The sequence below is a fragment of the Nannobrachium achirus genome (assembly GCF_963921795.1).
Source record: "Nannobrachium achirus genome assembly, chromosome: 12".
Taxonomy (NCBI): Eukaryota; Metazoa; Chordata; class Actinopteri; order Myctophiformes; family Myctophidae; genus Nannobrachium; species Nannobrachium achirus.
Genome location: NC_137832.1, coordinates 44,767,159 through 44,779,683, shown reverse-complemented (window position 1 = coordinate 44,779,683; position 12,525 = coordinate 44,767,159).

The following is a 12,525-nucleotide window of genomic DNA, read 5'->3' as shown; positions in this document are numbered from 1 at the left end:
TAGAATGTAGGTAAAGATTTGTAAAGAAAAAAGAAAAAGCATAGCTTTTGGTTTCAGTGCAAACAAAGTTGCCTTCAGGCAAACTAGTGTTTTTGAGGCACACTAAAGCCTGCTCTTGAAGTAGATAATATATCAGTAACACATAACACATACAAATTGTTTGAACACTCAAAAATGGCCCGTTGCATTGCATTGCCATTACAATTTTACTGTACACAATTCTGCAACCCAATACATATCTCCCACAGCCCAAGTCTGGTTCAAACCCCATGCTTAACAAATGTGAAAGCTAAGGTACAGTATGATTGGTGTATGGGAACAGAACTGAAACTGAAATAATTTGTACATATGGATATGCAAAATGTACTGTATAGCTATAGCTTTAATGTTCTATTAAGGAGGACTTCCACTTTTCAACCTATCTTCATATAATTGGGTTAGGGTTAGTTTTTTTTGGAATCCAAGCTAATAGAAAATGCAGGCTTTCTATTCCTGAAAAGTTGCAATGTTAAAGTGGAAGCCATTGTTCTCGTGATAATAAAAATCTAAATATTTCTTTCTAAAATATTGATTAGATTTCTTTTGGAAAATGATGTCACAAGACTATGGATTTCTGAACTTCCCACAGCTCTCCTAAGAGACTTGGACAGAGTAGAAGAAATGTGTGCCATTTTATTATGAACATTAGTGAGGACCTATTATATGAAGATGGGTTGAAAAGTGGCAAAGACTCCTTTAAATATCTATATTCCTTAGGAATTTCATTGTTCCAAATTAAACGAATACCACAATTATGCCTTGCCATTTTTCATTCGTTTGCGCATGTGTGTGTAGTTTGAGTGTCAATCCATGACTGTTATTGTGTTACAGTATATATTAAAGCAGACCAACTTGTGAATGCAAAATATTTTGTCACCAATATGGAAGCTAGATTTTGCATAGTTAACTCATCCTGGTAAGTACAATAAAACAATACAAATAATCACTTCATACACAAATTTTATTTTGCATATTAATATTTTATAGAAAGCTGACCATGACTATCGACTATTTTCTTATCGACAACATACTATTTCATTATGCAAACTATGTATTGTGCATATTTATACATACAGTATATATATATACACACTGGTACACACACGAGACAGACTATTTTCTTAGCGATTAATCTATAGATTAATAAAATATCTATAGATTAATAAAATAATGTAGAGGACTTTTTTACATTTTGTTTTAAAATTTGTATTTATCAACAAATGAATTAACTGAGGCTTATTTTATACTTTGATGCACAATGATTTGAAATTGTGAAAATCGCTTCGCAATCGCAAATTAGTTTAATTTCCTATTTACAGTAGTTTGATTAATATGAATCTGTTCAATTAACCAGGAACAAGGCGTTCCACCACGCCTCAAGCCAAATACAGGCTGGTCCGTGCATCTCAGTCAGGAGCGGGACTGAAAGTAAGGACTGAAGGCACTGAAGCAAACTGACAATTCAAGTCTGACAACCTTTCGATGTCAGTACATCTTCATCAGGTCATCAATTAACTGCTGCACCTCTAATAACGACAGACACAAGAGTACTACAACATACAGCACATAAGTTAAAGTATCAGAATCAACTTTTGTCACGTCACTCGTCACTGGTTTACAGGTGTAAAGAAGTGGGTGAAAATGTTTTTGCGTAAGCTCCAATTTTTGGTTTTTCCATAAAGAAAAGGTCCCAATTTTTTAAATTATCTATATGAAAGCAAACATAAAAGCAAAATCAGATTCAGTGTTCGTCCACCGTATCAAGATGAAATCTTGACCGAACAAAACATAGACCATTACTTAGTTAGCCTTTCAGGTGCCAAAGGTGGTACAGCAGTTACAGAATCACTGGGCAGATAGGTAAGCAACAAGATTCTGAAGCACATAGATGCAAAGGGTACAACAAATTCTTTAACAGGTAGAAACATACTAGGACTAGGAAAGTAGTACCAGACCCAGGGTTATTACAGAACAGAGGAAGGGGGGAAAAAAAAGAAAATAAATTGGGCATTAGAACAATAACAAATGCAGACAGCCCCATATTAGACCAATCGCTAAAACACCAGTGTAATTAGTTCATTGACTAAGCAAAGAGACTATTATTTTGTGGCATTGGCTACCGGCACAAAAGGCAGACCGAATTTATTGTTCTTTTTACTGGGGGTGGAATCTGAACCTTCTCTTTATTGGTACTGTACTGCTCTTGTCTTTGTTTTGTTTTTTCCCCTCTTATCTATCTTTTCTTACGTCTCTGTAACTTTGTAAATAACTGTATACTGCTGTGCTACTACTGGACAACTAAATTTCCCCCTTGGGATAATAAAGGTATCTATCTATCTATATATATCTAACCTGCACGAGCCCTTGCTACAGTTGTCCCACTATCCCCCACGACGACGGTGCCTGATTTCTTCACCAGCTTGTTCAGTTTAGTGTCCCATAGTGCTTCTTTGACACTCAGCAGTAAAAGAAACATCCAGTACGTTGTTGACTGGGGTCCCTTGAGTTCTGGACCTGGTCCCATTCTTTTCTTAAAGAAAATAAAAAAACTATTCATATTCCTATTCAATGCTCTAATGATCATTACATCCTGATTTGAAAGAAAATATTTCTAAAAAATAAAATAAAGGCTGTTATATATAGCCTAATAGCCTATGAACAACAAAAATCAGCTGGAATTATTACATTTTGTCATACAACTTAAGAGTTGATATCATGGCACACTGACTATCAAGAAAATGAAAAACAAAAGGTTGGTGTTTGGGATGACTATCCACGGTTCTTTGAAAGTCAATGGCTTCTCTCATTCACCTGCTGGTACCACTCTCTCTGGTCTCTGACAAATTAGATTTCAAAAGATACTCTGAAGTCTGAACTGCATTAGGGTCCCGCAGAAACGTGTGCGGATTGGCCTTACCGTAAAACATGTTTAAAAATATGAAATATATATAGGCCTACTGTAAATATTATATATATGGTCACTACCCCGTGCTGATGGGTAGATTGAGGACACTCCTCAGGAGATGAGTGTCCCATTCCCTATGTTAGTGATGTGTGCAGTGTGCATTCAGTTTCTGTCTAACCCTAACCCTGAGGAAGACTATTGTTGAAACATTGGTTTCATGTACCTTTTTAATAATCTTGTATCGTTGCTAAGAGTTGTGTGGCCTTATCCTTATTAATAAAATATGGATTAAGCATGTTTAATGGCAATGCCGATTTAATCACATGGAATATTTAAAGCATGTTTAAGTTGAATGGCAATCATGCCGATCAGCACCGGTCAACACACCTTTCTGTGGGACACTAATGCAGTTCAGAGTATCTTTGAAATCTCTCTGTAACACTTTAGAGATTAGTCCCAGAGAGGTGAATTAGAGATGGTACTGACTTTCCCGACCCTAACAACACACACACACACACACACACACACACAAATTGTTACCTCTAATTTACTCTATTTGCATCACTGTAGTCTCGCATGACCAGACTCTTGCCTCTCACAATTGTCAAACGCTTCCGTCATACAGTCTGGAGCACGGAAGCTCGGATCATGAATAAAATTTAAAGCGCATGTGAAGCCTCTTCCCCACTTCCGTTTCGTCTTTGCAGTCGTGCAAATATATCCTAATAATCAAAATCATCCAAGCATAATAGCTTGCTGCTGGGCAGAAATGGAAACATATAATATATAGTCATATATAATTATATAATTAAAAATATATTTTCAACGGAAAAGCTAGTTATAGCATTCGGAGATTGTGGAATAGTTGTCTGGTTACGCGAGACTAGCATCACTGTAACATGCCAGAGAGATTAGCTTAGTTTGATATCAGTGGTTTTGGCATCACCAGGCTTTCCGATTAAGAAAAATGCATGGAGTTTCTCCGTGAAAGTACTCTTATGAGTGTAGATGTGAGTCATGTCTTCGGCATCATAGAAGGACACCAACCCCCCGTCATAGTCCAGCTTGACTGTTATTTTGTTCGGAGTGATTGAATAAATTCGGCCTGAATCAATTTTCTGCAATGTGATGGTTTCTCCACACCCATTAGTGTACGTCCCACTTTTATATGTCAAACACCAGAATCCATGTTCAGGTGTGACACATGGCTCCCTCTTCCTGTCAACGGTCTCTTTAGCCACGCCTATAGACCAGTCAGGGTGGTCCCCGACCTCCACCGTCCAGCTGTGTGTTCCCGAACTGAAGCCCTCGTAACCCAGGACAGTCGGACACTTACTGAACCTCTCCAGGTTGTCAGGAAGCTGCTGCTTTTTGTTCGCGTGCCTCACACTGGTCAGGTCGTCGGACACACGGAGCCAGCCGTTCGCTGTGTTTGGGTCCAGAACGACAGGAACAAATCTGACCCTCTCCCCCAACTTCTCGCAGACCCTGAAGCAAAGGTTGTCCAGGTGTTTGTTGGACAACATGACTGAGTCTGCCATGTGCTCCTGAGACCTGCTGTGTATGTGATAGTGTACACTGGACCCTGGTACTGCTCCAAGTGGATTTATGTTGCAGGTGCCAGGCTGCTTGCTCACCATAAGCAGCTATGCTGAAATACAGAAAATAATGTTGAAACAGAGACGTGGCTTGCATTTACTTCATTCTCAGAAGTTATATGTATTCAAGTTTTATTCACTGTTATAGGCCTACTGTTTGCATTGTTCTTTTCTTTCTCTTAATTAAACACTAGGCTACAACACAGTTATCTCTCTGGACCACCAGACCATGTTCATGTTCATACACACATACAAATAATACTGTCAGGTACCTATAAACACATACAAATAATACTGTCTTTTCTAGGATCTCCTTTTAGTAGACCTTGTACCAGTGAACTGTACCGTCATGAAACTGTACTTTTTCCTATGCATACTTCTTCTAATAAAGTATTCAATCAAAACTGTCATGTACTTTCCAAATAGGTTTTAGGGTATAATTGCATACTGGTCTGGCACTCTGATATGTATAATTTGCACTTGCACAAAACATCTTTACAAAACGTGTGGTGTGCACTGCCACTAATAGCTGCCGTACGTGTCTAACAATTCAAAGACATTTTACACCGTATACTACATGTCAAATAATAATTGTTTAACTTTTAGTTTTACGTGACACTGGATTCAGTGGAATCACGCATAGAGGTAAGGTAAGGAATCATCAAGTCAATCAGGCTTTTCAGGTCTACTGCGGATACAGAAACGGTGCGTAGCGGAGCGGAATACGGAAGCAGGCTCTAATATAAAGTGAAGAAACAAAGCGCAAAGCCTAGTGGTGCGACTGCGAGGCAACTCTGTGCTGCGAGGCCCGGCCCGAGGTTACTTTTCGTAAAAGCCTACAACTCTTTCACCATTGAGTCATTTTACTTTTGCACTTGAGGTAAAATTACGTCTCACCATTACCAACCCACTACAGCTATCCTCTAAGCGCTTTTCAGATATTATCAACACGAAATGCATGCAAGAACGGCGAGAGAGGGATACGAACCTTTGAGATGAATTCTCCTGTTGTTACTGAGACGGAAACCATGGCGCATGCGCTCCTTACTACAAGCCTTGCCTGGAGTATGCCAAGCAAAGTCTTGCACTGCCACCCACTGTCAAAAAACTGCAACTTTTTTTGATAACCAGATAACTCACAAATGATTGATTGTGTGATTGTTGATTGAATACTTAGCAGTTCGCATAGGAAAAGCACAGAGAAGTACAGTTCAGATACAAGGTCTAAATAGGATTTAAACCCAAGAAAGTACAATGGCTTGTTTACATTGGGGTGACTGGGGACCTTTTGTACTCAATTCAAAGTGGCTATTATCAAAATGCAAAAAAAGAAAATGCAAATAGCCTACTCTCAAATTATTAAACGCACTAAATAATTAAATTAACATTAATTAACTAGAAATACTGTTCCTACAAAACAGTGTGGGCTCGCATGGAACACCATGTATGGGCACAAAGATCTACCCAACGGGCACGCCAACATGTATATGGGCATATCTGCCCAACGGGCACTTCAACATTACTTCTCCTACATTCAATCCCTCAGATCCCCTATATAAAGACAGCAACAACCTGGAACTTGCTTTAAAAATCTTTCAAACTGTCCTCCCTGCCATATTGGCAGGTTCAAAGGATGGATCCTTACCACCTTTATTCATGATTGCACATGTTTCACTTGATTTATTAGTTGCTGTTCTTTTGTAATTTACTCTGTTTAATGTATAACGTTTTAATATTGTGTTTTTATTGTTCTGTATTGTAACCTCGGCTACATTGAAAATGAGGGCTTGCCCTCAACTGTACTTCGAGTATAAATAAAGGTGATGATGAAAGATTTGGGAGAACATACTACAAAAGATTTCATGTCGCCCAAAGATTTCATGTGGGTGTTGTTGTTATTTATATCAGGTCGCACTTGTTGGTGGTGATGTCACCAAGAACGCTGCTCCTCATTGGCTAAAGGCCCTGCCTTTGTACTGTCAAAGCACAGGAGAATAAACTTGACCTATAAAGTTTTGGTCTCACGAGCCCACAATTAACATTGTTATTAAGCTTTAGTGGACATCACAATGATAACTGCTGAGATGTGTTTCTTACTTTCTTCAAATCTTGTTCTACAGTAGAAATGCTGTCAGAGAAAGAAATGTGCTCTGAATATACATCAAGGACGGTTCAAGGTGTAGGCTACAGGTACATACAATGAGTGAATTTATGTCTGGCTCAGCTTATGTGAGGTAGACGGGATTAAACCAAATTATAAAACATCAAAAAGAAAGCTACCTGACACATTGGAGAGAAGCAACCCAAAAGGAGAGCAAACTAGAATGCTATTTGGCCCTAAACAGAGAATACACAGTGGCAGAATACCTGAGCAAGGTGACTAACCCAAAACAAAGACAAATCTTGACTAGGTACAGACTCAGTGAGCACAGTCTTGCAATCGAGAAAGGACGTCACGTCATAGGCATACCTGGCTCCCTAGAGAAAACAGACTTTGCACACACTGCACACAAAATGAAGTGGAAACTGAGCTCCTAACTGCCTGTCCACTGTACCAAGACATCAGAGACACATACTTCCCACAGATCATAACCACCCAAGGAGAGTTCGAAAACATGACTAATGATGAAAAACTCCCATACCTGCTGGGTGAAGTAAAACAATGTGCAAACACAGCAGCAAAATGTGTGAGCTGCTGTGATAGGAGAAGGATATCAAATGGAACCCAACCACCTTAAAAAACAATCTATATATCCATGGTTTGCCTGCATGAAAACTGTTACACTCTTTTCACCTGTACATATTTTGTTCCGATTGTATTGTATTGTATTATATTGTGGACACTTCTGCTTTGGCAATGTAAACGTATGTTTTCTCATGCCAATAAAGCCCTTCTGCCACCCAGGTGGAAGAACGCATCGCTGCATGTCTGGCCGACATCTCACAGTGGATGTCAGCCCACCACCTCAAGCTGAACCCGGACAAGACGGAGCTACTCTTCTTCCCAGCTAAGTCTTGCCCCAGGCAAGATCTCACTATTTCCATAGATAACGCATTGGTGACTTCGGTTCCTACCGCTAGAAACCTTGGGGTGGTCCTGGACAGCCAGCTATCATACAAGGCACACATTGCATCAGTCACACGGTCCTGTAGGTTCACACTCTATAACATCCGTAAAATCAGACCTTTCCTCACCCAGGAGGCAGCCCAGCTCCTCATCCAGACATCTGTCATATCAAAACTTGACTATTGTAACTCTCTCCTCACTGGTCTCCCGGCATGTGCACTTAAACCTCTCCAACTGATCCAAAATGCCGCGGCACGACTGGTCTTCAACCAGCCTAAGTTCTCACATGTCTCTCCCCTTCTCCGCAGCCTCCACTGGCTTCCGGTTGCGGCCCGCACGGAATACAAAACTCTGATGCTGACCTTCAAAGCAGCCAAAGGTATGGCTCCTCCATACCTCCAAAACCTGATCAACCCCTACACCCCCACCCGTGCACTTAGATCAACCAACACAGGGATGTTGACAGAACCCTCGCTAAAAACCCCAGGGCAAAAATCCACTCGTCCGAGACAGTTTGCCCTCCTGGCCCCCAAGCTGTGGAATAAACTCCCTGTCGCACTTAGAACAACGGACTCACTCGCTAGCTTTCGCCGAGGACTGAAGACTCACCTTTTCAGACTCCACCTAAACCCTTAGCACTACTGGAAAAATCAATGACCATACGTGAAGCTAATTAGCATTTGTTTTTAGGTTTTAGAAACCTTTTTTACGGATTATATAGTTTCTTTTTCTAGATATATATTCATTCACATTTGTTATATTGCTGTTGATGTACTGACACTTAATCTTGTTTATTATTGTGATGTTTATTTGCTTATTGTAAGTCGCTTTGGATTAAAAGCGTCTGCTAAATGCCTAAACTGTAAACTGTAATTGAATTGAATTGAATTGAATTGAATTGAATTGGTAGAAGTGAAGTGGGGCTTCAAGGAGAAAAGTTTGCGAAGCACTGTCCTATAAGAAGCAACATGTGATCACAGTGGTGAAAGAAGTAACTGATACAGTTTGGCTCAAGGCTCTCTGCTCTTCCATACAAAACAGGCTTATATGGGTTCTTACACACCTTCCTCCTCAGATGACTGCTAAACGTTCTGTCTCCCAGCATAAGAGTGAGCTAGTTCACTTGTTCTCAAACTTTTTTGGTTGCAGCACCAATTTGTCAGAGCATAGTTTAATTGTATTCCCCTTATATTGATTTCTGAAGCTAAGGTACCTTTTAGTTTTGATGTAAATTTACATCAAAAGTCCAGTTCCAATGCCAATATGTTCAAAATAAAACAGCATAATGGCAAATAAACATTGCTTTCTATTCAATAACAGTTGTATAGTTGGTGTAATTTGGTTTAACAATTTACAGATGAGAAGGTTCACACAAAGTCTGTCAATGTGTTGTCATTACCCTATAGGGGTACACGTACCCCCATTTGAGAAACACTCATTCAGTGTAAATTTAACAACTCATTATTTTGATTATCTTTTCTTTCAAATGTATGGTTATTGTTTGTTCCCAGTTGCTTTGCAACCAGTTGGAAATGATGTCATCAACTTTCCTTGAATATACATAGCCTGGCTCCAGCCCCTGCATCACTAGCCATGCCCATAAAAACAAAACAAAATGAAAATTCAGGCTGATAGTCAGGCTAGTACATAATGTCTCTATCCCAACATTCCAGCCCTTTCTTCCATATTAAAACTTTTGCCTCTGCTTTGCTTATTTTAATTGCTACCAGCATCTCCCCATTTGCTAGAGCTTCCTTGGCCAATACATCTTCCCCTTGAGAAGCTTATTTATTTAAAAGTCAGTTGTTCACTTGAACACTGGACATTATACATTTTAAGGACTGAACTTCAGAACATATGGTACTATGTATGGGTTCAATGAAGTATGGCAACTATTTTTAATTGTCCACTATTTTATTTTTGGCTCTGGCTCAGCAGGTTAGGATGTGAATTTTTAAATGAACAGAAATCAACAACATTACTCATACTCACAAATAACACACAAAACCCCCCAAACACATTCCCCATATAGAAAAATAATGACACCATAACACATTTAATAGAACAATAAAATACTGATGGGCCCTGAGGCATGCTACATGTCCCATTATTACCCCAGCACAAAGTCCCAAAGGTGCTGAGGCGGACACCTCCTTCTTTTTCCAGGTCTTGGAAGCTCTTGTGGGAAATCTGGTGTAGAGTGGCTCTAAAGGCCTCTCCATACTTCGACCGAAATGTTCGGTGAGTTGTGTTTTCCGACGTGCAAATTTCCGAACTCTCATTCGGTCTAATGCTTTTCAGAAGTCCCGAGGGATATAATTTTATGGTAGAAAAGGACATTTTGACCGAAAACGGCGGTTTCGGTCGAAGTATGGAGAGGCCTTTAGTCTCTGCCTCCACCCAGTCCTCCTCTGTGCTGGTAAGGTCGGTGCCAACCAGCCCTGGTGGATGACCACCTTATGGCCATCTACCAGCTGCACCCTATATAGACCATGTAACATGTTGTACAACTTGGCCATGTAGCACAGTACTGTCCATTTGACCCGAAGCTTTGGTTAGAGACCTCCTTCTTCCATGGTCAAGCACCCCCATCTGGGCCCCTGATACAAAGTTCTCCCTCAGCCCCACAAAACTTTGGTTTAGTGATGAGTCATCACTTTGGGGGGCGTTTTTAGCCCAAGGAATGTTTTTCATGTAAAACAAATGCTTGCAATGGATTCAGAATAATTAAAAAAAAAACGCTAGTTGACCGCTCACATGCTACGTAAAGCAGATTTTTTGGGGGTATTTTCCCCCCCCCTTTATAGTATAGTGTATATAATATAAGTGAATGGGCCCAAACTTTTACCCTGACAGCAAATTGCTCAATGCTGGCAGGTGGTTTCATGAATGTATAGGACTTCACGTAACATTTTAGGCCAATAAAAAAGGGGAAAAAAAGAACTATATACCAAATGTCATATTTAAGCCAAAAAAGGCCTGTTTGCAGCCAGAGTGACTGTGAGTGTGACTAGTGTGACTGTTTTAAGATGTGGGCCATAGAGGTAATATATAAGGTGTGGGCAAGATTGCCCTGCCCTAGGCTATTGTTTGCATTGTTGTTTTAAAATGGTATAAATGGCATAGGCTATAGGCTGCAGCTGCTATAAACTCACATATCAGAGCAGAGGGTGTTTAGGCCTACTGTTTAGTCTGTCAGAACCTCCCAATCTACAAGTGCACTTCAAGTTTGGCCACAAGAGGGAGCCCCACAACCAAAAAAAGAATGGAGCGGGTGCACCCTGAAAATCTCTGCAAGAGTCGTTCCTGACTGTGTTGCGAGCGTGATTGTGACTATTTCCTCAAATGTGCCATGTCAAGGAGTCTGTCTTGAGAACATCACATGCACGTGGTTGCACAATAGGCTACTACTCACTAGGTAGTGCGTAATAGTAGACCTACTACAGCTTTATTGACGAGGCTTAGGCTACTCCTCTTACAGGAGGGGTAAGAAAACCTTTATTCTGGTGAAAAGAAAAAATATATATTATATTATATAATCTATCCTAAATAAATACAATAAAAACATAAATAAAAGGCAGCCAGGCACAGACCAAAGGAGTTGTGATCGTATTCCAGAGAGCCACGAGCGTGTAGGCATAGGCTGGATAGACAGACGTCTTCGCCATTCAATTTGTCTTTTCGTTTGCTTCCTTATGGCACTCGGCGGAAAGTTGAATGTACAAAACTAAAGGCCCATTCCCACTGGGCCAGATAACAGATAAAAAAAATCTCTTTCTCCAGATATTTTTCCATTCAAAGTGGATGGTAGACACAGATAAAAAAAAAAGAGCTGCCACAGATAAAAGTATCTGTGGCAAATATCTGTGGTAGATATTTTTTTTTATCTGTAGGCCTATCTACCATCCACTTTGAATGGAAAAATATCTGGAGAACGAGATTTTTTTATCTGTTATCTGGCCCAGTGGGAATGGGCCTGTGTGTATTGCGTGTTAAAAAAAAAAGTCTTAATTCTTAAATCAGTGGTTTTCAACCAGTGGTCATTGAGGAGGTTCCAGGTGGTCCCCAGCTAAATGATTGAGAGTTCAAGGTTCGTTTATTTGTGTCCCCGAAGTGCAAATTGGTTTGCAGTGGCATAGACAACAATACACCAAACAATACAATAAAAACAGCAAAATACAGAACACATTTAGCGGACAGATACCTGAAATTTAAAAAAAAGTGCACATTGACCATAAAGTGCATGCATTAAAGTGCCATGCAACAAAGTGCACATTGTCCGTGAAAGTGCATCTGCTTATAGAAAGGATCAATAAAGTGCACATATGAGGACTAGGTTATTGATTGATTGATTGATTGAAGACTTTATTAGAAGTTTGCATAGGAAAAGGTACAGTTTCATGACAAGTACAGTTCATATGACGGTAGTTCACGGTAGGTTATCTCCTGGACCAGAGCGGCGTTCAGTGTGCAGATAGACACAGGAACAAATGAATATTTGTGCCTGTTTGTTGTGGCACAAGCGGCCCGCAAACGATGGCCAGATCATGGAAGGAGTTCATATTCTTTATGTAGTGGGTGAGCAGCAGCAGTAGCAGTTGGTAACCAAATGGACTCTTATAGATCTTTAACTCCTGAGAGTGAAAGGGGCATTTGGTTCATTTTACGCTCTCAAGAGTTAAATTATCTGCATCCTAGGCGGCTATAATTTACAATTCTTCTACATAATGTAGAAGAATTGTTATTTTGATCAATGTTTGCCTGTGTGTTAATAGAATGTAATGTGTTAAATAAATAACGAATGCCGTCGTGATAACTCTGACTGTAAATGTGCCCTGGGCTGCTGGAAAATAATATCACTCATACAAAATTATACAAATAAAATAAAGGGGCTCGTTCAGTATTTTTCAGTGACG